Raw genomic sequence first — 25,373 nt, forward strand, 5'->3', positions numbered from 1 at the left:
CAGTATTGCCAAGTTTCTCTGGCATGCAGTTTTATGCCCTCCATTCCTACTTTTGCAGAGAGAGGCCATAATCATCTCCTGCTGGTGAACTGCCCCTACAGCTTCCCCTTCCTTACTTTTTGAAATACAAGTCTGATGCCTCTCAGCCAACTGAGGAATTTGGCTTGTTGCTCACTGGGAGAGAAAACCCCAAGACTTGCTTACCTTTGGTTTAGAGTGTTCACCCAGTGCGTATCTCATTGAGTCAGACTTCTTGGGAGTGAGCAAGAACCTCATTTGACTTCTCATCTGATTTTGTAAGGCCAGCAGCTAGAAAATACATGTTTTTACACATAAGCTGAGCAAATGTGTTTTAGAAAACTGAAGGACCCACTTTCTGCAAAGCAAAACTGCCCACTAATCATTTAGTACTAGCACCGTGTTTTTCTGCTAAGCAAATTTTATGCCACAGACCTTATCTGTGCTCAACCCATTCAAGTTAACACTCCAGCAACAGCTCACACTCTTCTTGAGTGCCCCTGAGAGGCAGCAGAAGAGCTACTTTTTTTATTTGAACATTTTTCTAGCAACTAAGAATCTATTTCTCTTGCATCTTCAACAGTGGAAAATAAATGGGCTACAGGTAAGTCTTCTGCTACAATTCCCATTTCCAATTGGATCAACAGAATGATCTTTTAAATACCTATTTAAAGACTGAAACTTTTAAAAAAGTGGAGCCCTGAAAATGCAATGTGCTCCTTGAAACTGAATTTTTTTTGGAGTTCAGACCCCTCTTGCTCTACAGATCCATCAGAAACATTTTTCAGCTCTACTATAAACCTTCTATCACTGCTATAACCAATAGTCTCTGACCACACAGTGTGATTAGTAGTTATGGAGGGAAATATTTTATAGGTGAGAGTGTAGTCACTTTTAAAGAGATTGTCAAAAAGAAAAGGAACTTAACTACAATTTGAAGAAAGAAAGCTCAACCAAGTTCACCAAGTGACTTAGAAGAACAGGTCATTTGACTCTGAATGGCCACTCAGCAGTGAAAGGGATGGGCCAAAGTCTATTGTACATTCAGTTACGATCATAGTCACAGTGCCTTTATTTTAGCAGCCCAGTTGCTGTAATGAGGCTTCAACATCATTTTGAAGAGTATCAGTTGTGATCATGTACATCATGACTCAGATCCTAGAAACTCTTGATCATGAAAAGCTAGACATAGTATCAGCTTCTGCCACCAACTCCACAGAAAACAGAGCAGAAAAGAAACTAACAGTTTATTCAGAAAACTTCTTGGAGAGTTGGGTTATAAAGAGAAAATCAAAGACACTGAACCATTTGCTTCAGTGCTTGTGGTAATTGGATCTATTATGTTACACAGTAGAACTGTTGTCAGTGAAAGTCATGGGATAAACGCCTACACTCTATGCTTTATTGGCTCCATACCATTACCTATGGAAAAAGTTGAGATGGTTCAGTTCATATAAGTACCTTAGTTCAAATATTTATGTAAACTGTGCTTTTAAAATCATCTCAGTTAAAATTCAAACTAACATACTTCTGGCATGTTTATCTAGTCTCAGTGGAAGTGTCTGACCTTTATGTTGCTTTATGTGGGTAATGCAAACTGCTGTTAATGACATATTTTAAGTTCAATTCTGCTTATTTTGGAATGGAGTAAGTCAGATGGTGGAAATCACATACTATTTCTCCTGTCTCAGACCAGTGTTTGGGTCAAGCCCAAAACCTTACTTTTACTGGAAAACAATGCACCATTTTACTCAGTAAGTATAAATATATATTTATGTGTATACATATATATATGCCTCTGTGTGTGCGCATATATGTATATATATATTTAAGATATATATATAAAAAATTAGTATATACAGTATACATGTGTTCAACATCTTTAGTCCTGGATATTTCAAGTTATGTAAATTTAATGATCTCCCACAGATTGTGGAGCTTGGAGATTTGGCTTTCTTTTTTAATATTTAATCAAACTGAAGGATTTCTAATATGGAGAAAACYTCATTCTCTCAGGTCTATAAAACTGGGTTGAAAGGCCTCCAGACCACCTCCACTTGCAGTCTTCCTGGTAGACCCGTTCCAGTTTCTGAATTACAGAAACAAGAAACGTAACACATGAAAATTAGGGCCAAGTGAGCAGAGCAAATTTTGATTTCAGCCCTGGAGGGCTAATCTCTCCAAAAAATGCAGAGAACATGGCAGGGCTGCAAGTCTGAGGTGGTCATCAAAGACTCTACCTCAGAGAGAAAAGATAAACTACTTCAAAGAGTACACACTATCCACACAGCACTACCAGGAGACATGGCTAGGCAGTTTTAAACTTGAACTATCCATTTAGTTTAAATACATTATAACAGCAGATGTCATAGCTAAATACATCAAATATCTAAATCCTACCTAGCTGTAACAAGACAGATTCTGTCAAACTCATATGCTGAAAGTATAGATGTTCAGTGTGAAACACAACCTGATGTTCTTAGTAAAAAATATTTTGAAAATACCAATCTTAAGCTTTTGGGAGCACAGCAGAGGTCAGCCCATTTCATTACAGAACTAAAACCATACAAAGTTTCAAACTAGCTGCAAATAAATTATTTGGGTCTAAAATCTATGACTGGCCCTTCTGTCTGAATCTCTACTCCTTACATTGCCCCCATCCTGCTGTGAAATGTGCAATAATTGCACAGCAGATGACTTTTGTTTTTTAAGAACATGACATGGCCATTATTAATGTGGCCTGGTATTAGTCAGTTTTTCTTTTCATCTTTATCAGACATCTATATCTCTCTCAGAGGTCTTGTTTACATAAAACAGTGCACTTGGATGCATGGTGCTTAATGAGTTTCTGTATAACCAGAATAGAGCAAGTAAAGTACACTACTTTCTAATTATGAATCATTTGACTGTGTTAAGAGAAAGAAAACTTCAGCAAATGGTGCCAGAAAACTTTTTTCCATTTTTTTATTGCTATAAGGAGCAGCCATAAATTATGAGTTAGGACAATGCTGCTTTAGCTCCAAGCAGAAGCAGTAGGAAGAGAAAAAAAAACAGCTGTGCTCCTATTTTGTGCTCCAGGATCAGTGAGTGGTTTCTTCCTACATCTAGAAGACTCTGTCAGGGATGGTAAAATGAAGTAAGCCAAATTCTAGTCTCTGGGAGGGGTCTGTYTAAAGAAGGGGGGTCCTAAGAGTATTTCCCAGCTCCAAATTCATGCTTTTCCTTGAGTGTTGTGCACAAATGGATACCTTCTGCTTTCTTTCAAAAGAAACTCAGGTGAGGAGGCAGGGAGGGAGTTGTGGCAAGCCTTTGCACCAACCTGCAGGTCTTACTTGCCATAAAGACAGAGGCACCCTGGCAGTCTACCTATCCCATCACATTTGATGGCCCTGAGCATTTTACTGCAAACTCTAAAATCAGAGGGTTGATTATAAGAGTGAAACAAACTAATTTCATCATCCACACACTGAGCAGTGTGAGGGCAGACAGCCGGCATGGCCAACTGATCTATACTATCTAGCTTGATCTACATAGTTTCTATGAAAACCTATAGCTGAGGACAGGATTTAGCCTTTTCTCTGAAATTTTCTAATTTAGTTACAAATGATTAAGAGTCCTGCCCATAAATAAGGCAAACAATTGCAGTTTTTATTACTGCCAGTTCCCTGGGGTGAGCACAACCACAGGCTGTCTTGTGCAAGCTCCCATGAAGCCCAAGCATGAAAGCGTTAAGAAGCTCGGGGGGAGAACTGAGGTCCCATAGCACACGCTGTTCAAGACTATTCTGAACCATTTCACTGTGAAACGAGCATTACATTTCCAGCAAGAGCTACAAGAGCTGCACAGCAGCAGGAAAAGAGAGGACATAAAGTTGCTCAGAGGCTGCCTCTGTCTCCCTCCCGCTTCCTCTGCCTTTGCGGGTTCTGGGCTGTGTCCTCCAGACCAGGGACTTTTTTTTTTTTTTTTGTATATTTTATAATACAGTAAAACGAACATCCCAGATTAGCCAATATTGGCACCCTCAGCCAGGAAGTCCAAGAGAGATTTGGACATAACAGTGAATAAAAAGAAACATATCTTCCAGTAAATAATGGAAAGCTAACTTCGCCTAACCAGAAAATTACTAAAGAGAATGTTTAAGATTTTTAATCTTAAAATGACTATTGGATAAGATATTCCTTCCTCCAAAAGAATGTTATGGTAAAATCAAAGTTTTCGTTAGCTGGAAGAATTAGGCAGATGAACTATCCTGACTTCCCATTTAATTTGTAGACTATTATACATTTGTTAAAAGGTCAGACTGCTGGGAATATCATAAGCCATGCTGAGGGTAAGCACTCTGGAGTAAGAAGTATATAGGACATCAGAAGAAGTATTGATCATAAACAAGAAAGAGTTAATACAGTCATCTGGTGGAGAGAAAAATGTTCAGTGGTTTGGGAAATCTCTGTGACTTTACATATCAATGTTGTTTCGCCAGGACACTGTTGAGCCTGGGCTAGGGAGACTTCTCTTAATGTCCTCTTAACCTCTTAATTATTTTGGTTTATTTCTATATGCATTATCTTTTTTAGATTAAAAAGATTTTTTTTGTTAAATAATATCCAGGTTATTTCCCTAATTGAAAACTGATATTTTGCAAGTATGCAGGATTACAAGACATGATAGGTGTCTGCTAAAATAGAAACCTACATAAAAAGAGTTCCAGACAGTCACAAACCAACATTGTAACAGAACTCCCTGTGTGTGCCTAAAAGACCGATCTCACCTTGCAACTAAGAGTGTCAGCAAAGTGTGGATAATTCTTGGTATTCTTATTGAGTTAGGAATAGAAAACTGGCAGTTAGCTCAAGATATAACGCTTGGAGGGCTTGGAGTTTTCCAGGACACCAGTCCAAAGACATGGGAGAACAAAAGTCTGTAATTACTACAGAAAGTCTGAGTTGGTGTATGGAATACAATAATAAGAAGAAAAATCGAGAAGAAAGAAGAAAAAACAAGCAATAGGTTTTGGAAAAAAAATAAGCCTTTTGGAAGTCAGAAGATTTTCAAAATCCTGAAGTAGAAAACAATAAAAAGGTCATTTTTTTACATACAGAAAGACTTATTTTGAGTATTAGCTGATGATCATGGAGTGGGAAGAGGCAAGGTCCTTTTATTTAGCTTATAGTTGAGTTCAAAAGCAACTCGAAAACACAAACACATTGGGTGTTTTATTTATTCATTTTTCATTCAAATGCTCCTGAGCAATGTGCCTTTTCAGTGTAGCAAAAAACATCCTAGGCTTTTTAGTCAAACAGGATTTTTATTTCTGCAACAGGCAGTCTTACTATTACAGATCTGTTTCCACAGGCTTCGTGTAACCCCTTCCTTAAGACTAGCTATTTCCTATAGCCATAATCTATGACCCTGTTACACACAATAACAGGCTAATCACTTCTCTACTTTTAAAACAAAAAAAAATGTTGACATACTGCATAATGGTACTTCCCAAACAGTCCATAAACCTGTCCAGTGGATTCCTCCTCCATTTCCTTGCTTGTTGTTATCTCCCTCAGCATCTTGTCTTGTAGAGTTCAATTTAGATTGCAATGTCTTGGGTTTGGAGGCCACGTAAATCACCTATGGCTCCACACAAATATTAAGTAACAGCACTATCTGACTGTGGAGCCACAAAATGCTTTCCAGACTTGAAGTCCTAGAAGAAGTCTCAAACTTTTAGGCATTCCTAGATAGATGGCTGAAACCCAGGAATCCAGTGTTAATCAAAGAAGTGAGAACAAAAGGTAAAGGAAAAGGGAAGATTTTCCGAGCATTTTTGCTACTTTGCACAACTAAGTCTTCCAGCTTTAGAAATACATTCTTGATCACATGGGTATATATCAGTAATTCAGTTCTCAGATTCTTTTTGAAAGTAAAACTTTAAATATTGGCTTTGTTGAAGTCAAAGATAATTTTGTGCTATCAGATTGAGCGGGTTTTGAGTCTCAGTGATACATGACTCTCACAGAGGGTTAACAAAATGGACTCTGCTGCCAAACCTGGTAATGTTCATAGACTGAACTTGGTACCCTTTTCCCAGTTTCCTTCCTTTATGTCATTAGGTGCTGTAAGATGTCCACTTTTATCTGCTGAAATTATGTATCACATTATGAGAAGTCTTAAAAGTCCAAATTTTGCCAGTGTCTTCAAAAGGCCTTAGCACTGGAAAGCAGCCTGAAGCAAGAAATGTGTAATTCAGACATACAAAAAAAAAAAAGTTGAGATCTTAAGAAGGAGGAGGAAATTACTTAAACCCCACTCTACCATGTGATATCCCAGGGCCCAATCACATGAAATAAGGTACAGGTAAACAGGAAGGGAAAAAGGAGGTCATTCCATCTTGCGTGAAGTGCTTGACTGAAAAAAAAAAAATCTGGGGGCATCTAGGCATCTCTTTTAACCATAAGGCAAAAAAGTCTGCTCTAAGAACTCCAGAGGGCATGTCATCCATAAAAGAAACTCCAGAAGCTAGYTTTCAGATAGACTCATGCTGGACTGTGTGGAATAACTCTTCCCTTTGATCAGCATTATCCACAAAATTGAAACAAAGAAGGTATTCAGGAATGTCTCATTGGTACAGGCCAGTATACAATGGATACCTGCAGTTACGGCATGAACCAAAGCCCATTGTATCAGCTTCAGTGAGTTTCTAGTCAGAGTTTTGCTGTCTGCAAATGAAATGTAAGGATAAAGCTAGGAGTCTTGCCTCTAGCCTTTTTCGCTCTTCAGCCATAGTAAAAGAGTCAGCAACACACACCCGCAGATGAGTCACAGTACATGTACCAGCAACTAGCAACCATTGTTTCTGAACTGTCCTAGGGACTTCAATTGCAAAGTCCAGATGTGGCTCTGAATTTTTTCCACCAAAATCAGAGCTGTTCAGATGTGGAGTTTAGTTTTGTTTGAAGCCAACGTAAGAGAGGTTGGTTCTGGTATACCACAAAGGCCCTGTGTCTCCCTAGGGGAGAATGCCACCCTTCAAATTGTAATATGCAGGAAACGAAGGGAAGAGAATGGAGACATGAAAGGCCAAATCCCCCTCATTTTGCCTTGGGGGGCTACACATGTGTGAACTGTTCTATCCTCACTGTAAACAGCACCATTTCAGGAAGAAGCCCAGTTTCCCATGATTTTTCACAGGCATGTTGGATACAAACACTGAAGGCTGATTCAATGGAATGAGAATATGGATCAGGTAGTTTATGTCTGTCTGTTAGGACACAAGTGATTTTTTAAATAACATGTCTTCTAAGCTCAGTTCTTGGCCTAGCACAGTTCTGCTTTATGCAGCCTAATTTCACACAAAACACTTTTCATTAAAATACAGTTAGGTTTATCAGCTCATGCTGTATAGATATGAATCAAATAGTTGGTCGTTGTATAATAGGAAGTCCTACTTCTATAAAGAAACCAGCTCTGAAATTACTTGCTGTGAGATGGAAGATACCTATTCACCCCAAACACATTCTAGTATTTCAATATTAAAAAGTAGTCTTATTACTAAATGAAATGTGCAATAGTATCTCAGTAACACGTGATATGCTTGGGCTTTCCCAGTATGGGATAACTGACAACATAAATGCATGTGTTATTTTTCTTCTTGGTATTTTGAAGTTCCCGTAGATGCCTAGTTTCTATAACCATGTCCCTCGAAGACAAACAGTGGCCACAGAACATTTCTCTGGAACTAGCCCTCTAGAAGGGAAGGGAGGGAGTGTGGACAGAGGTGAGTTCTAATATTAAGCTCCACAACTCCAGCAAGTAACTGTGATTTTGATCTGCTATGAAGAGTTGATATGGTGCCTGGCTGTCTCTTTGTTGTAAGAGTCTGGGAATTTCCGGCAAAGCATGTAATATGCTTGAGGCATCTAGTTTTTAACATTTATTTGCCAAAAAAGGGTGTATTATTTGGCATTTTTCCATGGTGACTTAATTCAAAGGCTATGAACAAAATGGAAATGGAAATGGAAAACACCTTGCAGTTACAAAATGCCAGTCACATGCACTCTGAATCTTGATAGCTTAAGCCACAATGGGCACCGTAAGAACCAAGATAAAACCCCAAAGAAATTCACAGCAGTTAAGTGTAAGCATCATTAAGCTAAACACAGCACAGCCTATTAGTTCAGTGGCCGGTGTGAGGGACACTGGGGCTAGTCCCCATGCTGGGATCCTGGGAAAATAAATATCACTTCTTGTCTCAGCTTCTCCATCATAGGGAGATGAAACTTACCTACCCCGTAGCCAGAAGTAAGGCAAGATTTAACACTTAATACCATACACTTATTTTACCTTGGGTGTTGTATACAATGTTTCTCATTGCCTTTTCTGGAGTTACAGGATTCTGTAAAGTCTGCCTTTGCTTAAAAAAAGGTTTCAGTCTTTCTTCATTACAGAGTGTGATATTATGCGTCTTGAGTTTTCAGGAAGGCAACAGAGAGGTGGCTGCATTATCTACGAACTAATCTGATTTAAAAGCCTCCCTTGCTTTGAACACAAAGATTTCAATACCACATATAGGCAAAGAAATTTTGAGCTCCCTAAATGAAACACTATAGAACTAGGTCAAGATTTCTTTTAGTTATTTTTTATTTTGTCTGTTTGTGGTTTCTTTGTGCTGAACTTGACGTGTCTCAAAGTTCTATGAAGGGAAGCAAGTGAGTGTTTGGGGTTTTTTTCCTTTAATCATGCCCCTTTAAATGGACTCCATATAAATGGAGGCATCCTCATCACTACTGATTTTTTTAAAAAAAATCTTAGTCCCAATCCCAATTCATCTTTTAACAGGTCTAAACATAGCTAATCCAAACTTTATGCTATTGGGATAACCTCCATAGTGCCTCCAGGTCTGTACAGAGTTGTCTGTCCTCAGTCAGGCCAAATACAAGAGACTACATCATCGAAGCTTTTCTTTTAAAGACCAATTTTATTAACCTTTCTAGTTTTATCTGAAGGAGCAATTTATTTCTCCCTCTTAGCAGAGCTAGTTTTCCTACACCACTGGGACAAGTGTTGTCTTTGGGTTTTGTAGCACCCTTGATGAATATTTCACAGAAGTGTCTATGAATATGACCAAGAATAAACTGAACTGATGATGTACATCTACAGTGAAGAGATAGCATAGCTATTGGTGAAGTAAAACCTAAAAAGCACAGAAAGACTGAACATGATTTTCCTTCATCCCCCTGGGATCAGCCTCTCTCTTCTTTCAACTCCTGTCTTGTTCTTATGGTGCTGTTCACTTCACGGCCAGAATCACTTATCTGTTTTACATTAAGTAATGTAAATTTAACTAACCACTCCTATTCAGAAGAGGTTTTGGCTTAGTTTTTAAAGCTGTCCAGTGTAGGGAACAGGGTGGTCCCATAACACCCCTTCCCTGTGGAGTCCCTACACCTCCTTGTCTCTGCCTCCCTTGTTTCTCAGACTGGGATGTCCTGTATGGAGTGATGAAGCCAGAGAGCTGCTCAAATTAGCTGTTTGGCCTGGTGAAACTTTTGCAAATAAATGTTCAGACTTGAAACATCAAGCCACAGTCAGCTGTTGTAAGTGTCATGGAACAGATACAAGGGAGTCGGGAGCAGACAGTAACCAGCTTCTCTCAGAGCCAGGATTTATCACATGGTTTTGCCAGCATTTCTGTAAGAGTGATCATTTTATATGAATGCTGACTGCAAACTTCCTTGAGGTAATGTAAGATTAAGAGTTTACATGTGGAGATGGCTAGATTGGTTATCAGATAGCAAACAAGGGAAAAGTGTCCTCAGACTTTCTACAAAACAGTGCTCTTCTGATTACGATTTTTGTTTAGTTCCAGATCTTGATGTAAGACAAGCTATAGCATCCCATCATACAAACAAGCATTTCAGAGCTTAGATCCCTACATAATTTTATAGCAAAATGCTACAGATTTTTAAATAAACTATTAAATTGCTGTTGTCATTGTCTTGACTTTCATTGTCTTGAATTTCATACAGCCAGCTGATGTTCAAATGTGTTTTGAGATTTCAATTTTCTCCCTTAGGCTTACCCACAAAATTCTACCACATACTTATTCAGCAAATTAACTAAATTATTTCCTTCCCAAAGAAAATCTCAGATCTTCATGGGGAATGATGATGGGTTTTGGCAGAAAAGTCTGGAATTATGGAGTCACTGACTAACCATAAATCAGCTACAACCATGGATCAAGGAAGTATAGATTCAAAGAAGACCATAGTGAGACAAATCCTGATTTTGTTTACAATCTGTTCAAATCGTAACTTCACTGACRTCAGTTGAACTACTCTGAGTTTGTGCTAGTGTAACTGAGATCAGACTGCTTTAAATTCTCACACCCACAGTACATTGAGTTACATACATCCCACACAGGTTTCTTTCCACTACAGCCAACACACTAGGCCAACTTCTTCCCTTTTATGCCACAGAAAACCTATAGATTGTAAAAAATGTATATTTTAAAGAAGATGTATAACTTGCAATACATCCTTATGAAGTCCTCAGAAGCTGATTACACACAAACACTAAAATGGCAAAATTTTAATTCTCACCAAGCATGACAATTTTGAGGAACTCTATTTAAGCAAAAAGCAATCTTTACTACAGCAGTAAGGTGTGACACAGGTGCCACAGACCGCTTTGGAAGTAACATACTTTCATGCTCAGGTATAGATGTGCCAGGCAGCCATCTCCTTTCAGGATATGACAGCTTTATGTTCCTCATTGCCTAGGCACAATCCCACCATCAGTCCCATTTAACCTCAGCAGAATAACCTATTCTTAGTCATCTAAAAATAACCATTGAACCATACTGTTAAACATGCAGAGCATCTCAAGCTAAGAAACCCTTTCCCTTTTAATTCCCCTTATTTTCCTCAGGCTGACAACAGCTCCATATAGACCCTGCGGGACTTGGAGGTACCAAGCTGACCCTTCTCTTAAGCTGTGGTGGGGGAGCTACCTACCCCTCCACCGTCCATTCATCACGCGGGGAAAGGGAAGAGAGAAAATTAATGGCGGTGCTGGGGAACACAAAGCCCGTGCAATCCCACATACCACTTGTCTCAGTTCTCTGTCTCTGGGGCTCTTGGCTGCAGACTTGTGCTTTGACCGTACCTTTCAGTGCCTATTGCTCTCTGAACCTGCACAACTACTGGGTGGCCTTTTATGCAGATACTGGAGGCCCTCCTGCACCAAACACTGCAATGGGGAGATTGACTCACAAGGCAGGCTGTTTGCGTCAGCGCTTGGGACGATGATGGAGGGTCTCAATTTCCTTCATTTGTAACAGAGGAATTTGAGCAGGAGCTGAATTCTATCAAGCGCTTCCTGTCCTGCACACACCCTTGTCAAAGAGCTCTTTAGAGAATTSAGAAAGAGGATTAATGCTAATAGGTATCTGCCTGTCATTTGAAAATCTCAAGCAGTGCTTGCTGGATTTTCTTCATGAATCTCTAATGTGCGATAGTGCGAAGGCACGTTAAAGGAAACTTTGCATGGAGTGCATGCAGCAAGGCACCGTGACATGGGTAAATGACCCTGCAAYGTAAGGGTGCTGATCATAGCCTATATATCAAATTGCAGTTATGCCTTTTGGAGTAGGAAAAAAGCATGCACTTTGCCATCAAGTGAGTTTACCCARTTCATCCCTTTCAGTAATGTGCTATAATTCATTTTGCTGTGCATTCTAGAAATAGTCACTCTGGAATTGCATTCACTTAGCATAGTTAGTAACATAACATTAACCACTCAGTCCTTCTTATCCAGAGCAAGCACTTAGACCTGTAACTGTATAACAGACATTAAATTTGTTAGGCCAAGCTAATAGATTCACTGGTTAAGCCCTAATGAAGGATCCACTCTTAATCCCAAAGGAATCTTCAATAGGAGAAATTTCTGACCCTCAGGAGCTCTGACTGTATTTCACTTAAATAAATAAAATTGCCAGAGCAATGGTATAGCCCTYGGAGATGCTGCATGTAATTCTTGGAACAAGGCAGCACAAGAAACACAAGGTGTAAAGAATTGATAAGATGACCAAGAGCTCACCAGTTCATCACGCACATTAACACTCAGCTCTCAAAGAATGAGACTGCCACCCGAAAGCCCTGTGGGTTACTGACATTACAGGAGGGAATGACATCCATTTGCAATGTCTGGGCATTCTTTTCTTTATTTTGGCAAGGGGAGGAGTGTAATGAAACACATGCTGACCTCTTTGAAGAATGTCCTAACAACTCAGAAACACAGCTCCCTTTGCGAATTGTACTTAGCAGTCTCTCATCCCCAACTTTCTTCCTTTTCCCATGTTCTGCTTTCATCTTTTTTGTACACTGACAATCTCCARCTATCCTAAAGAAGCAACCTGGTAAAATGGGAAATAAGGTGTAAAATTCAGTTTCAGAGTCTCAGACCATGTGCCCTCTGCTGATGAACTTTACATTAGTTAGGCTGCTGGCCCAAGTGCACACCATTTACTCTTCCTTTGACATCTTTACTGCTTCACAACCACATACAGTAGGATTTGTATTACACCAACAGCAGACACACTGTTTCCCTTTATTTCATTAGTGCCTTTTAATAGGCTTTTTAAACTTAACAAAATGCAAAATTATACCCTTTCCTTTTTTTTCTTCTCCCTTTGTTGATGTGCTCTTTGGAAACTACAAAAAGGGATGCAAGAGATTCACTAAGAAATGTGCTTTACAGCAGGGAAATCACCAGTCACTGAGGTACTGGCCAGTTCCTAAGCAGTTAAAAAACTTCTATGTCATTTGCAGATTATGCTTTATTTGCCTGCAAGTATTTTAACAAAGAAAACAATGACTTTTTACAAAACAAGCATTTCTACAAAACTCAGCGTCAACCAGACTGGGCATCAGAAAGAAGCACATGGATATATTTATAATACAATGTTGAAAGAAGACACGGTATAAAGTATTCCAGTTGGGTATGGGAAACAAAAGTGTCTGAGCAAGAACTGTTAAAAAAAGGAGGAGGGGGGGACTATTCCAGCTGTCTCCCAGTAAAAACAAATAAAACAGCAGAGAGTAGAGAAACTGGCTGGGCTTGTAGTTGTGAAGGCCAGCATTCCTCATCAGCCCCAGGCCARCAGGCTTTTACTCTTTAATGGCTTCATGCTCTCTAATTAACATTTCCAAGTACAGTCCTTTTGAAAAAAAATGTTTACATTTGTCTTGTTAATTCCCATTACTTAATAACCAGAGGCCCCTGCAGTTACCTACACACCAGGAAGATGAACCAAAGACATGATGATATCAGGGGTTTTGAAATTTAAATACCTGATTTGCACAAATGTAAAAGTGAACACCTGGAGATATAAAAAAAGGATGAGTAAAACTCAAAATGCACATTTAAACTCCAATTCTGAAAATATAAATCGTGGGATTATATGCTAAGACATGATGTGATAGTCTCCTCTAAGGTACTATTTAAAACTTTTAAAGAATATCCTGCACAAATTTCTCTTTAAAACTAAGGAGTTACTCAGAAAAGAAAGAAAAATGTCCCTTCCTCATGATGAACTGGACTCTGTTATTTGCAGTCCATGCTGCTCTCCTTTGGGCCAAGTCATTAAATCTCATTTTGGTTATATTTATTCAAAAAAGTGGGGGCAATAGCACTTCCCTGTATCACCAGAGTGCTGCATCTGATGAGGTCCTTTAACAATTGCGAGCTAGTCAAAGCTGTGATGACAGAACTACACAAGTACCTGGACAGCTGGATAACTGTGCGAAGGGCAGGAAGTCARTTGGCGTGGAGAAAGAATTTCCTCCTCACAGTTACTCAAATTTCCCATTTTCATTACTGAGTTTTTCTCCTCATCAAGATCTGTCACAGTACAGATGAGACCTCTCTGCACAATGACAATTCAATAGCACATGAACGGGCAAGGAAAGCCTGAGAGCCCATCTTAGGCTCTACATCTGACGGAGTGTCAGGTAATGAGGTTGTTGGACATAGCTCAGACAAGTCATTTATTTTAAAAGCAGATTAGAAGAGCAAACCAGGAAAAAGATCCTCTTGTTCTGAATATTTATCTTGAGAGAGAGCACTGAAAGCTGTGCCTCTGAGACAGAAAGCATGGAGCTAGAGAAGAATGTATAGGGTGTGTGGGACTCATTAATATTGATTTGTCAAATTTCTGGTTTGTAAATACCTATACTTGGAGACTGCAGAGAAAATCATTGCTGCTCCTACTTCGGAAAAGTAAATAAATAAATACAAGAGGGGAAAAACAAAAGAAGCTAATGGAGATGGAAAATGTGTCGCATCATTTCATGTAAAAGTTGATGAATATGGAAGCTTAGTGGAGACATAATTTGACTTGGTCAGAGGGTTGTATCACAGCAGATGCCATAACTGCCAGTTCAGATGGGAGCTGTCAGACGAAAGCGTATAGTAGGATGGCCAGTTGCTTTCCTGTCCAGGAAAGCTAACATGAGCATCACACAGATCCCTGAGCAGTCAGCAGCAAGGTGCTAGGCTCCCAGTTCTTCCCTCAGCCAGGAGAGTGAGGGTCCCATTTCTGCTCCTCAGCAGGCACACCTTTACCGCAAGTCTACTACATAGGGCAAAGATACAATTATTTTCTTCAAAATCTTGATGCCCACTTATAACTCAACTTGTAATGGGTATTTATGTTTTTTGTCCCGCCTATCTTAGATGCCATATATCTGCCTACAGCAACATTTTATGGACAGATATAAAACTTAGATAATGAAGGTTTACTGTAAAAATATTGGCACAACTTACTGTTACCAGGGTGGGACAAACTGGCGCCACAATTAGGCAGACATCTAAATGGGCAGTTGCAAGTTCAGTAAGATGACCGTTCAGGTGCAAAACATCCAAGCCATTTCTCAACATCTCATGCTACCWTATTATGCAGCCAACCAACTTTCACCAACAAGTATTAATAAATGTAGCACTTGCTTTTAGTGAACATAGTAACAGAAAGGAAATACTGGAATTCTGATGCTCTTCTCATGTGCTTCATGCCAGGAACCCCATGCTGGTGCTCAGCAAAAGCAGACCAGCACATGGGCCATCCAGCCTTGGCACCTGAATCATGAAATATAGTGAGTTCTCTGTCTAAGGGTGATCTATGTGATAGCTATGGGAAGCTGCACCTCCACCTATTTTCTTCTCCCCAAGGGGCTTGATCGTATCTTCTCAGGGCCGTACTCGCTGCTTCTGCTGTTTACGGCTGTGCCTAAACTACCTCAGCTGTGACCCTTTGCTGCTGTAATATGATAGCAGTGATAGTAAACTACTCCAGATCCAAACACAAGATCACAGTGGGCTACACAAGCCTCCCAAGAAATTCAGCCACTTGCATGCACAGCAGAAGCCAAATTGCCACATCTCCAGGGCTCCTGGGATACAAGGTATCCGAGCAGCTAGCAATCCAGTTCTGTCTGCATTCAACTCAAGAACTATACTGATGCACTTGCTGCACAGATGGAAGCACTCCATGTAGCTTTTGCTCATATTTACCAGATTCAGTTCCCAGTTCTTCCTTCAAATTAGTCAATGATCAGTCAGTTTTCTTAAAATAAAAGCTATGGGTTTTTTTATTGGTAGCTTCTTGAGGCGGTAGGTTTTAAAGCACTGAACCATCTATAAACAGGACTCTGGACAGATTTTCTTTTGGTTTGCTGTAAGATCCAAAGGAAGACCTCGCTTTGCATAAATCCCCTTATTTTCCTTACTGAAGTGATAAGCCAATTTAGTGGCCTGAAACAATGTCTTATATGACTTGGAATTTTTAAAGACTTTCGATACATAAATTGAAAGGCAATATTTTTAAATGGTCTTAGAAGAAAATAAAAATCTTTTTAGAATTGGTATTTTACACTTTTGGGAGCAAACAACTAAACAAGACAAAAATAAGTTCCCAAGATACTAATTAGCATCACTGTTTTCCCATTTTAATACACACACACACACTTCACACACTTTACTTGGCTCTGGAGGTGACAGCATATATGCTTGCTTCCTCCAGATGATAGTATAGGCAAGCCCAATTTCTTCAGCCCAATTCGGAGATGTCAGATACAGGCAGATATAGGCAAGTCCTTTCACCACACATGTATTCTAGTTCAAACAAGCATCCATCTCCTCATCTTAAAACATTTTACTTTTTAAAATGTCACTTATCTGTTCATTTGTTTTTCTCGGTGAGCTCTGCTTCTTTCTTTTTTTGACACTGCCCCTTATTACTCAAACTTTTTGAGAAGTAGCTTATCTTGCATCTYTTTTTCTTGCTTATTTCCCTCCATCTGCCCTGTATTAAATTAAGCAATATCACTATACAGTAAACAGCCCAATAACCCAAGTCAGCATATGGTATTCATAAGTTATTACTGTGCAGCTCTAAATCTGTCACAGCCTCCATTAAAATACCCCGAGCTTTGCAAAGGTCTGAACTATGCAGTAAAGACATAAGTTCAACAGAAACAGAAAAATTGYCCTATTAGAACTGAAGAAATTTCCACATCCTCTGCTGTAGCCTTCAGTGCAATGCTACTCTGATGTTTTCAAGCAGAAGTCCTCAAGGCATAGCCCATGATCTGTATGTTGCCCACCAGGAGGACAATTCAGAAGCCTAAAGCCTGCCTAGGAAGCCCTCTTCCCTACCACCTGCAGAATGAGGGTGTTATGGCCCAGAAAAATTTTCTGGATACTGGTAAAGGTGTTGGCAACATTTCTTTCAGTTGGCATCACAGTGTGTTTGGCTCGCTGGGTATGTTCTACCCAGTATGTATGAACTGCGTGCTTCCCCAGAAAAACAGGAGGTGAGAATAGGTTGTCAATACCACAGCATTTGTATAAAGTGCTCTTCATATAAATTTACCCCTAAGACCAAGCAAAGCTTCTTTTGAGAGAAGGAGAGGACAGGCAGAGACTGGATCAACTGCCCAGGCAGTGCTTGCTTATTCACGAGGAAACAGTCAGAGATGTCAGGTAGACAGTCTGTGAAGGACATACTTCGGAAGCCTGACTTTACTGCAAAGCACAGGGCCTACCTTATATGTAAATCAAATTATATCACACACATGCATTAAGTCTGCTCACACCATATAGAGTAAGGCTGCGGTGCACAACCTGCCTCAGCTACTAGACCTGAGCTCTCCAGTCCACCCAGTCAGGAGATTTGAGTACAACTGCTCTGAAGAACAGTAAAAATCCCCCGTAATAAAGCCTGTGCATTGTGTAACATGATCATGGCAGAAAAACTTATTTTTCTGTCCTTTGCTCATCAGCAATGAAGGAGAATTGACAGTTCCCCGCATAAGAATACATAAAGCATTTTATACTGATCATTGGATTAAGAAATCCTCTCTATAACATGGCCATTGCATCTGGCAGTTAATTTGGTCGTATACACATAGAAAGTGGTGCAAACAGCAAGCAAGAAAAACAAAAAGGCACAATCCACTCCTATGTTGTGCTGGGTGATGCTATACAGGTTACATTGGGAACTATATTAGCATATGACCTACATTTTTAAATTAATTTTGTTCTCAAGTTAGGTGTTCATGGTTTTCTACTCCTGCAGGCAATTGGTGCTATTGTATGTGTATTAATATATCTGCTCCACCATGTGTTTCCCCTCCCCTCTAGTATTTGCAAGGGAGGTTTTAAGTAGCAAGGGGAGGGCCTTCTCATAATCAAGGTCCAAGCATTGCTGACTCTCACGTTCTGCACACTGCAACACTCATGTCAGCAAAGCAGCAGTAGCAACTGATGAGTGTTCACACGGGACCACTCAAAGCTCTAAGGACAAAGAATAATCTGTACTGGAAATGGAGAAGGAGGAAGAAACTAAATGAGAAGGCAGAGTCAGTTAAAGTTTGCAAGGAAAAACTAAAAGGCTGTAAAAAATCAAAAGGAGAAAAGGAAAATAAAGTTGATCTGAGCTGTAAGAGGGTTAGAAGAATGAAAAGTTTCTGCAAATATTATAGAAAGGTGAAGCACAAATTTAGGGAAAAGAGGGTTGATATGAATAGCTAAAATCATTAATGTAATAGATGTCTTCCTAAATTGTCTAACAAGAAGCAGAAAGTAGGCAGTAGTATTTGATTTCTATCAACATTTTTTATGAGTGAGGTTATACATGGAAAGGCTATAGGCTGCATAACATTTGTTTTAATATGTTTGGGGAATTATGGCATTTAGACAATTAGAGAACCTCTGAGAAATACTTTAAAATAGTACTTGGGAACTACGAAAGTACCAGGAGGAAAAATCTTGAGTTTCAAACAAGGAAGAATGAGTGATCCTAGCAAGTGTCCAGCAGACCACTTAAAAATAACTTAGTAATTTCAGACACTGAGAAAATTACAGGAATTAATACTCAGTCCCTTGTGCTAAAGGTGAAATCCGTTATTTGAAAGACAGTTCCACGTATCAGAGCAGGGTACAGTGCAGTCTGGGACCAGCTGCCAGAGACGGCATCGTTCCCACTGAATCAGTATTTCAGAGGAGGGCACAACAGAGACTAACACAAACTGAAATAGGACACTTCCACAAGAAGTAAATCTCTCTTAGCTGAAGCAGAAACTCCCTCTTCCCTACGTGGGGAATTCTGTTCTATCTACGTTGTTTCACGGTGTGYTGTAGCGTTGCTATCTGTATCCAGTTTCAAGGACCTTAAATTTCTCCTATCACTGGAGTTACTAAATTGATGTAAAAATCTTCTCATTTTCCTTTTAATTTGGCAGTGGTTTTGAACAGCGGTTGTCTGGTTACTCTGCCTAACCCAGTGAGCCCTTATTAAGACAACTGCCTCTAGTCTCTGCCTGAACTAGCCCTTCAGTCACTGGCGAGGTATTTGCAAGCCCGTGGGGGATGGATTCTGAGCTGGCATTTACAGGTACTGTTTGCCCAGAGGCCACTGTTCTCACCTGGGACTTGCTCAGTACTTGCTTGTGTTCCTGACCATCCTGCTGGGGCAGAGAAAACTTTTAATTTCTTTGTCTTCTCCTGTGAACTGGACAAGTATGTGGAGTTCAGTAAATTAGGGAGAGTCCTATTAATGAAAACCTACACAGAACAGGTCGTGATATTGTTGCAATTCATTTCTTGCAAACTGATTTAAGTTAGTCAAAGAACTAGATATTTTTATCATAAAATTGTGGATTTACAAAAAGATTTTTCTTCTTGTTGTGGACTAAATAGACTAAAATTTTAATGCTCTGTCGGCATGAATTCTGAATTTAGGGGTTAGCCTATGTTACAGGTGGACAATCTGTTGAGGCATACAGCTTCTGAGAGACACATTTGGGCATATAGATCAGGACCCCATGTAGCTGCATGCATACTGGTCACAATTATAAGTATTCAGTGGGTCTCACCTAAATCATTACCTGGCCAGAGACAGGATGGACTATCATGCACCTCAGATTCAACAGCCTAATATGGGTGCACATGCTCCATCATGAGGTACCACATGTGTTCACCATGGGTGTGATGCTGCCATTTGGTCACACAGCAGGAGCATGTCCCCTTGCTTACCTGCATGGTTCTTCAGGACAGGGCAGCAGCTAAGCAGGACTAGGGGGCTGCTGCTAGGGAGCTCTGGCCAGCTACTTCTGCTCCACACACAACATCCTCTGCATGTTGGGTTGCCCTCTCAGCCTGTACAGGGGAGTTGTTTATCATGTTAATTCTTTGCTTGCCCTTTTTATCCATCAATAAAGATTGAATAATCTCCATGCTTTCCATGCATCTCACAAGAACTGTATTTTTTAATTTTCCTTTTTTCCAGACCAGGCATTTTCTTGTCTCAGTTTGGATGACTCCAAGACAAATTTTAGAAGAAACTTCTTTCATAATGCCCTCAGGATAAAAAGAAAAGTGAGGTTTAAAAGAAAATGAAAGATGACAGCTAAATCTTTAAGATCATAGAAACACTAATCTTTCTGTTAACTACAGCATCTACAAATCACATGAGCTCACTGATCAGAGCATGCTATTTGTCCTTCTACATACAGAGAGATGCATTTTGAAAAGCTCCAGTGTGAGCCAGTGGTATTGTACTCAGTGAAATAATTAAAATGATAACTGTAATCACTATCAAGTAATACTTACAATTTAATTAAAGGCAAGAATTCTTTGTCAGTGTTGAACTAGAGCTCTCAACGGGTCAAATTTTCAGGAGCACTGAAATTTCAGAGGTAATAAGGTAACTTTGGCGTTTTTCTTTGCTAAGTTATCATTTAATGGGAAGGATTGACAGTATACAAGCATGTCTCTAGTTCTTGGAAGGATTTTAGGGTCATCACATCCAATCCCTTCTTCCAGAAATCAGACAGGTCATACAACCTTTTTTATAAATGTGTACCCAGATCACTGCTGATTACAGAGGTGTCCTTCAGCACCACTGGAAAAGATGTGTGCTAGTAGGTCCTAATGATGGGTCACAGGCAGTTGTCCTTCCCCAAACACCTACTGTCCCACAGAATTGCAAAACTGAGCTTAGAAAGCTTGCCTCTGAAAACACCCCTCAAAAGGTTTGACAAAAATGCCATACTCTTCTTTTAAATGTCATAGTCAGCAAGACAAACCAAAACAAGTAACGCTCCCAGTCTCATCCATTATCATCAGCAGTGTTTGTCAAAAGATGATCAATATCATTCATATATGGAAAGCCAAATGAGCATTAAACAAATTCAAGCTCTAGGGCTCTTCTTTTGCAAGATAACATCAGATATTAGCCACCATTTCTTGCCTCATCATATGCTGATCCCTTCAGTAATCAGGATTTTAATTACACAGATCTGTCTCTGGGTATTTTCTAGGATAACTACTAAAATGCATGAGTGTACTGAACTTGTAGCTTTAGTAGAGATGTGCTTTAGAGACAAAATCCAAATCTGGAAGGATTTCACACTGTCCAAAGTTTCGGTGTGCTGAGATCTACGGTTTTATATCAGAGTATTTAAAGTTTTGGTTTTATGGCTTTCTTTTCATTCTGAACCTGGAAGGAGTTTTGATAATTATAGACATATGCATATCTCTGCACATGCAGACATATGCCTGCATTATATGAAAGTAGATGTTTATGCAGGGAGTTTGCAAACTGTTGGCTCTTGCCTCTGAAATCTTCTTGCAGGGAAATCTGAAAGAGTATCTGAACTGTTACCTTCAACTCATGACATGATAACTTCAAGCAGTTCAGAGATCTGGTTACTTCTGATAAACATTCCCCAATATGATTGCTTAATAACTCCAACCTGGTAAGTCTTCGGTCTGAACCAGGAGATCCCTTGGGTCCAGGCCCTCTCACGTGTTTCATCATTTTCCCATTCATTCCCCCAGTTCCCCAAAGAATCAAAATAAGCATGACGGTCCAAAGGTAAAACATACAGCTGAATTCTGCTCAATTTCAGGGGGAGCAGATGCAAGGCTTTCATCTTGACCCAAGCATAAGGGTTTTGCAAATCTCTGTCCAGGGCCTATGTTGCTATTTCTTCAGAGTAGAGCATTTCTACAATGACTCTTCTCAGTACAGCTGCTACTGAGTTTTAGCAGGGTAGCCAAGATCAGAACTTGCCCTTGGGTATTTAGAAATGAAATTCCTTTACTGATACTTTCTCATTCTATATGAGGAATACAAAACACGCCTCCCATTTCACACACCGCCTTTGTGACAGTACTACTGTTCCCATGCTTTAGCACCAATTAAAATGCTGCTACCAAAAAGAAACACCTGCTCACTTCTTTTATTTGTGTGCCATAGATGGATGCTTTACTGATTCTCATCTCCCTTCACATTAAATATCCTGTTAACTTGCATTGATCTTTGCACAGATTTAAGTTACTGTCCAAAGGAATGACGCAATGTTTGCTAAGGCTGGAGACAAAATGGTTTCAGTCTCTGAGACACAGGAACCTCACTAGCATAGCCACATGAGCAGCTGACAGCACCTTGTGCTAGGAAAACCCTGGMACATATCATCCCTGGGACAAGAGCTGGACTCAGAATGACACAATTCAGGAAAGCATATGAGCAGATACAAGCTGCAAGCCCTTCCCCCTACAGAAAAATTGGTTCACAGTTTAATGTCTTCCTTATTAGCCACCATTCTCTACATACTCAGAGACAATATACATGACTTCTCTGGATTAAATTAAGGGCTTTAACAACGTAGTTAAACATTACCAAAATCCTTGATTAGAATTAAGATTAAAAGATAGAAATCCAGGGATGCCAGGAGGAAAAGGCAGACAATGACGTTCAGTGGAAGTTCCTAAACTTCCTTACTATTCTCTGTTTTTCACACCTTATCAGCTGCCTTTTTCTCTCTTCTCTTTAAATTGAAAACGCTAGCTCTTTCATTCATTTCTCAAGCAAGAGTTTTTCATGTCTTAATATCCTTCGGAGGTATGTTACAGACACTGTAATCTTCAGACTCAGGGAGAAATATTTTTGAGAGAGGCAGACTTCCAGTTTAGGTGCTCTGAATGCCTCCTCTGAGGAGTCTGCCTCTGTATTCACTATAGGGAGCTTGAACTCCTAATCAAAGCTCTTTAGATGCCTGAAGCCAGAGGATGCAAAAGCTGCCCACTCCAGCACCGCTCCTGCCTCGAGCGCATCCTGTGTGCAGCGCTTCACATGCCATCTTGGAAGGTCGCAAGCGAGACCTTCAGCTCTCCTCCAAAGAGGCGATTTAAAGCAACACTAAGCACTTGCTAACTTGCATCTCTGAAGGCAAGGCAGAGGGACTGCTAGAGATCATTCTAAAACAAAATTATAGAAAAAGCCTTTAACATGGTGCAGATGCAACTGCATCTTGCAGACAGAGCAAATGACACCACCACGTTTATATTGTTACAACTGCCTGGTGGGTAATGCAGAAACCACATCTCCCACCAAAGCCAATGGCAACAGCTCTTCTGCAAGACAACAGAGCCCATGCAAGGAGACAGCCTTGGGTTGCTTTTAATTTGTTTAATATACAGCTTGCCCTAGTTTACACACACTGCAGCATTAGACAATTAGACATGCTGAAGTATCATTATTCGCCTGATTCACAACTGAGCATCCTGTGTCTTGGCTTCCCTTCTCTCCCCTGAGTGTGGACCATTATCCTCATTTTTGCAACTCACGTAGAATAGCTGCCCCACAACTATAATTAGTCCACTGTTTCTCTTTTTTTAATGGCTATGTATTCTAGACTAAAATTGGCATTTTTTTTTCCATAACCTTGATCATTTGCAAATTTTTGCCCAAGATATTTCTTTCAATCAGTTTTCCTTTATTTTCACACCTTTGTGAGGGAAGGGAACAGGCTTAACGGAAGTTAAAATTGCCAAACTTAACTTCTGATCTTAGGTGCATTATAGGAGTATGATGTTCGCATTTTCAAAAATTACTGATCTTTTGCGGAAAGTATCAAAAAACAGAGGAAAAAAAAACAGTTTGGAGAAAAGGTATTTGCAGTTGTTGTTTTATAAAGCAAATCTATTGATAGTAAGGCTTACAACTCTTTCCCAAGGTATACAAACATTGCTTCCCCAGTGACCTTGAGCAGTATTAATAGAATGGATGCATGACCAACACTAATGTATATGCAGCCAGATACTTGTAAAATGTCTAACTGTTGGTAAGTTTTGCCAGAGAGATGGCACAGGTAAAATGCAGTACAAACATGGATGGAATACTTGAGGATGTGCATTGGAAAATATTTTTATGACATTATTTTGAACACTATCATACTTTAAGGTAAAGATAGTATCCCAAACTCATGCCAAAAAAAACAGTTCATATGATTATATATTCCTGTTTATTTACAATATCAGATAATGTTTGAGAGACTTTTAAAATTGCTTGCTGGGACTACTTTTTTGTCTAAACCTACACTGCATTAGTTACCATTAATCCTGCTGTGTAGTTCCCAAATGGCAAGAAAAATAGCCATTTATTTTGAAAAATGTCTAAAAATGACTCTACTTTAACATCCATCATCCTACTTCTTTCCAGCCCTAAGGAGTTCTTGTGCAGTCCTTTGGTAAGCTTGGAATACCTATCACTAACAATATAAAGATCCTATTTTTAGACCTATACGCTTGTGAGATATAATTCCTTAAACCTAGCTTCAGTTTATCCCTAAATATTTTCCTTTTTGCACATCAGGCCTTTGTAATATTTAAAGAGGCAGGGAGAGGAGAAAATACTCAGGCTACAGTTTTTTAGCTAGTTGCCTAAATTCTTTTCTGAAGATTTGCTAGTAAGTTCTGGAGACATTATTAATGAGAGGGCCAAAATAAAGCAAGTACAAATAAAATTTAATATATAATAAAATATAAATGGAATTTATCAAATGGAATTTACCATGACAAACACTGGAATCTATGCTGCATTAAAACGGAGAAATAATTTAGCCTGCAAATTTACTATCTTTCCCTGCTCACAGAATAGTATTAACCTGCAACTACACTCTCCTCATGTGAAGGTAAACATAACTTTGTACACCTTTTCTGAGATGACCTATGTGTGAAGGCACTGTCACTTCTGAGGATCAGTGTTCCTAAAACTGGAATTGATCTAAGTTTCCAAGCCACTGAAAGTGGCAAGAGTAAAGAGTAATTCAGGGTATCTGATCCAGATAACTTCTTCAAGAGCTGCTCAGGATGTATTCAGGAATGTAGGACTGAATTAATTTGTGGATCTGTTTAGGTAGTTAAGAGTTCTTCTGTCCAGAGGGAGACTGTATAACTCATGCTCTGCATAGCCTGAGAGAGGACACCTTGTCAGGTAAAAGCTGCTGTGCTTGCTGCAGCTGAGCTTAACAGTTCAGAGCCTCCTTATTTCTCAGAACCTCCTAAAGCAGGACACGAGTATAGGGTGTTAAAATATGCAAGGGTTGCTTTTTTCAGCTGAACCACTGAGTTGCTCTGAAGACCCATGCCATTTTTATTAGTGTATGCTCTATGCTCTTCTGTCACATTTTAACAGTAAAATGATCACCGGGGTATATTTTTCCCTGAATTCAAGGCAGAAGATTTTCAAACTGGGGACTAACATGGTCAGCCTCAGAAAACTGCAACACTTGGTTAAAAAGCAGTCAGGTTCACCAATGTTGCAAGCGTCTGTGAAGCAGCAGGAGCTACAGGCAGCCGTTCCCAGTTTCTGAGAGCTCTGCACTGTGCTACCACTAGCAGCACAGCAGAAGTGGGCAGGCCGACCAGCCTCGCGCTCTGAGTTGCCTTGGTGGGGGCTGACACGCTGTGGTGCATCCATGCGCTCATTAATCCTACGTGGACTTCCTGTAGCAGAAGGG

At 39.7% G+C, this 25,373-nt stretch overlaps 1 long non-coding RNA gene across 1 annotated transcript in view; it reads right to left on the minus strand.

Moving 5' to 3' along the window:
* LOC146601283 (uncharacterized) overlaps positions 1-25,373 on the minus strand; it is a 56,318-nt gene that overhangs the window by 23,901 nt on the left and 7,044 nt on the right. The window contains exon 3 of the long non-coding RNA XR_014896415.1: positions 205-309. This is a non-coding gene — a long non-coding RNA (uncharacterized LOC146601283). The remainder of the gene's footprint in view (positions 1-204; positions 310-25,373) is intronic.

The sequence above is a fragment of the Rhea americana genome, unplaced genomic scaffold (assembly GCF_003343005.1).
Source record: "Rhea americana isolate MKP2758 unplaced genomic scaffold, rheAme1 scaffold_106, whole genome shotgun sequence".
Taxonomy (NCBI): domain Eukaryota; kingdom Metazoa; phylum Chordata; class Aves; order Rheiformes; family Rheidae; genus Rhea; species Rhea americana.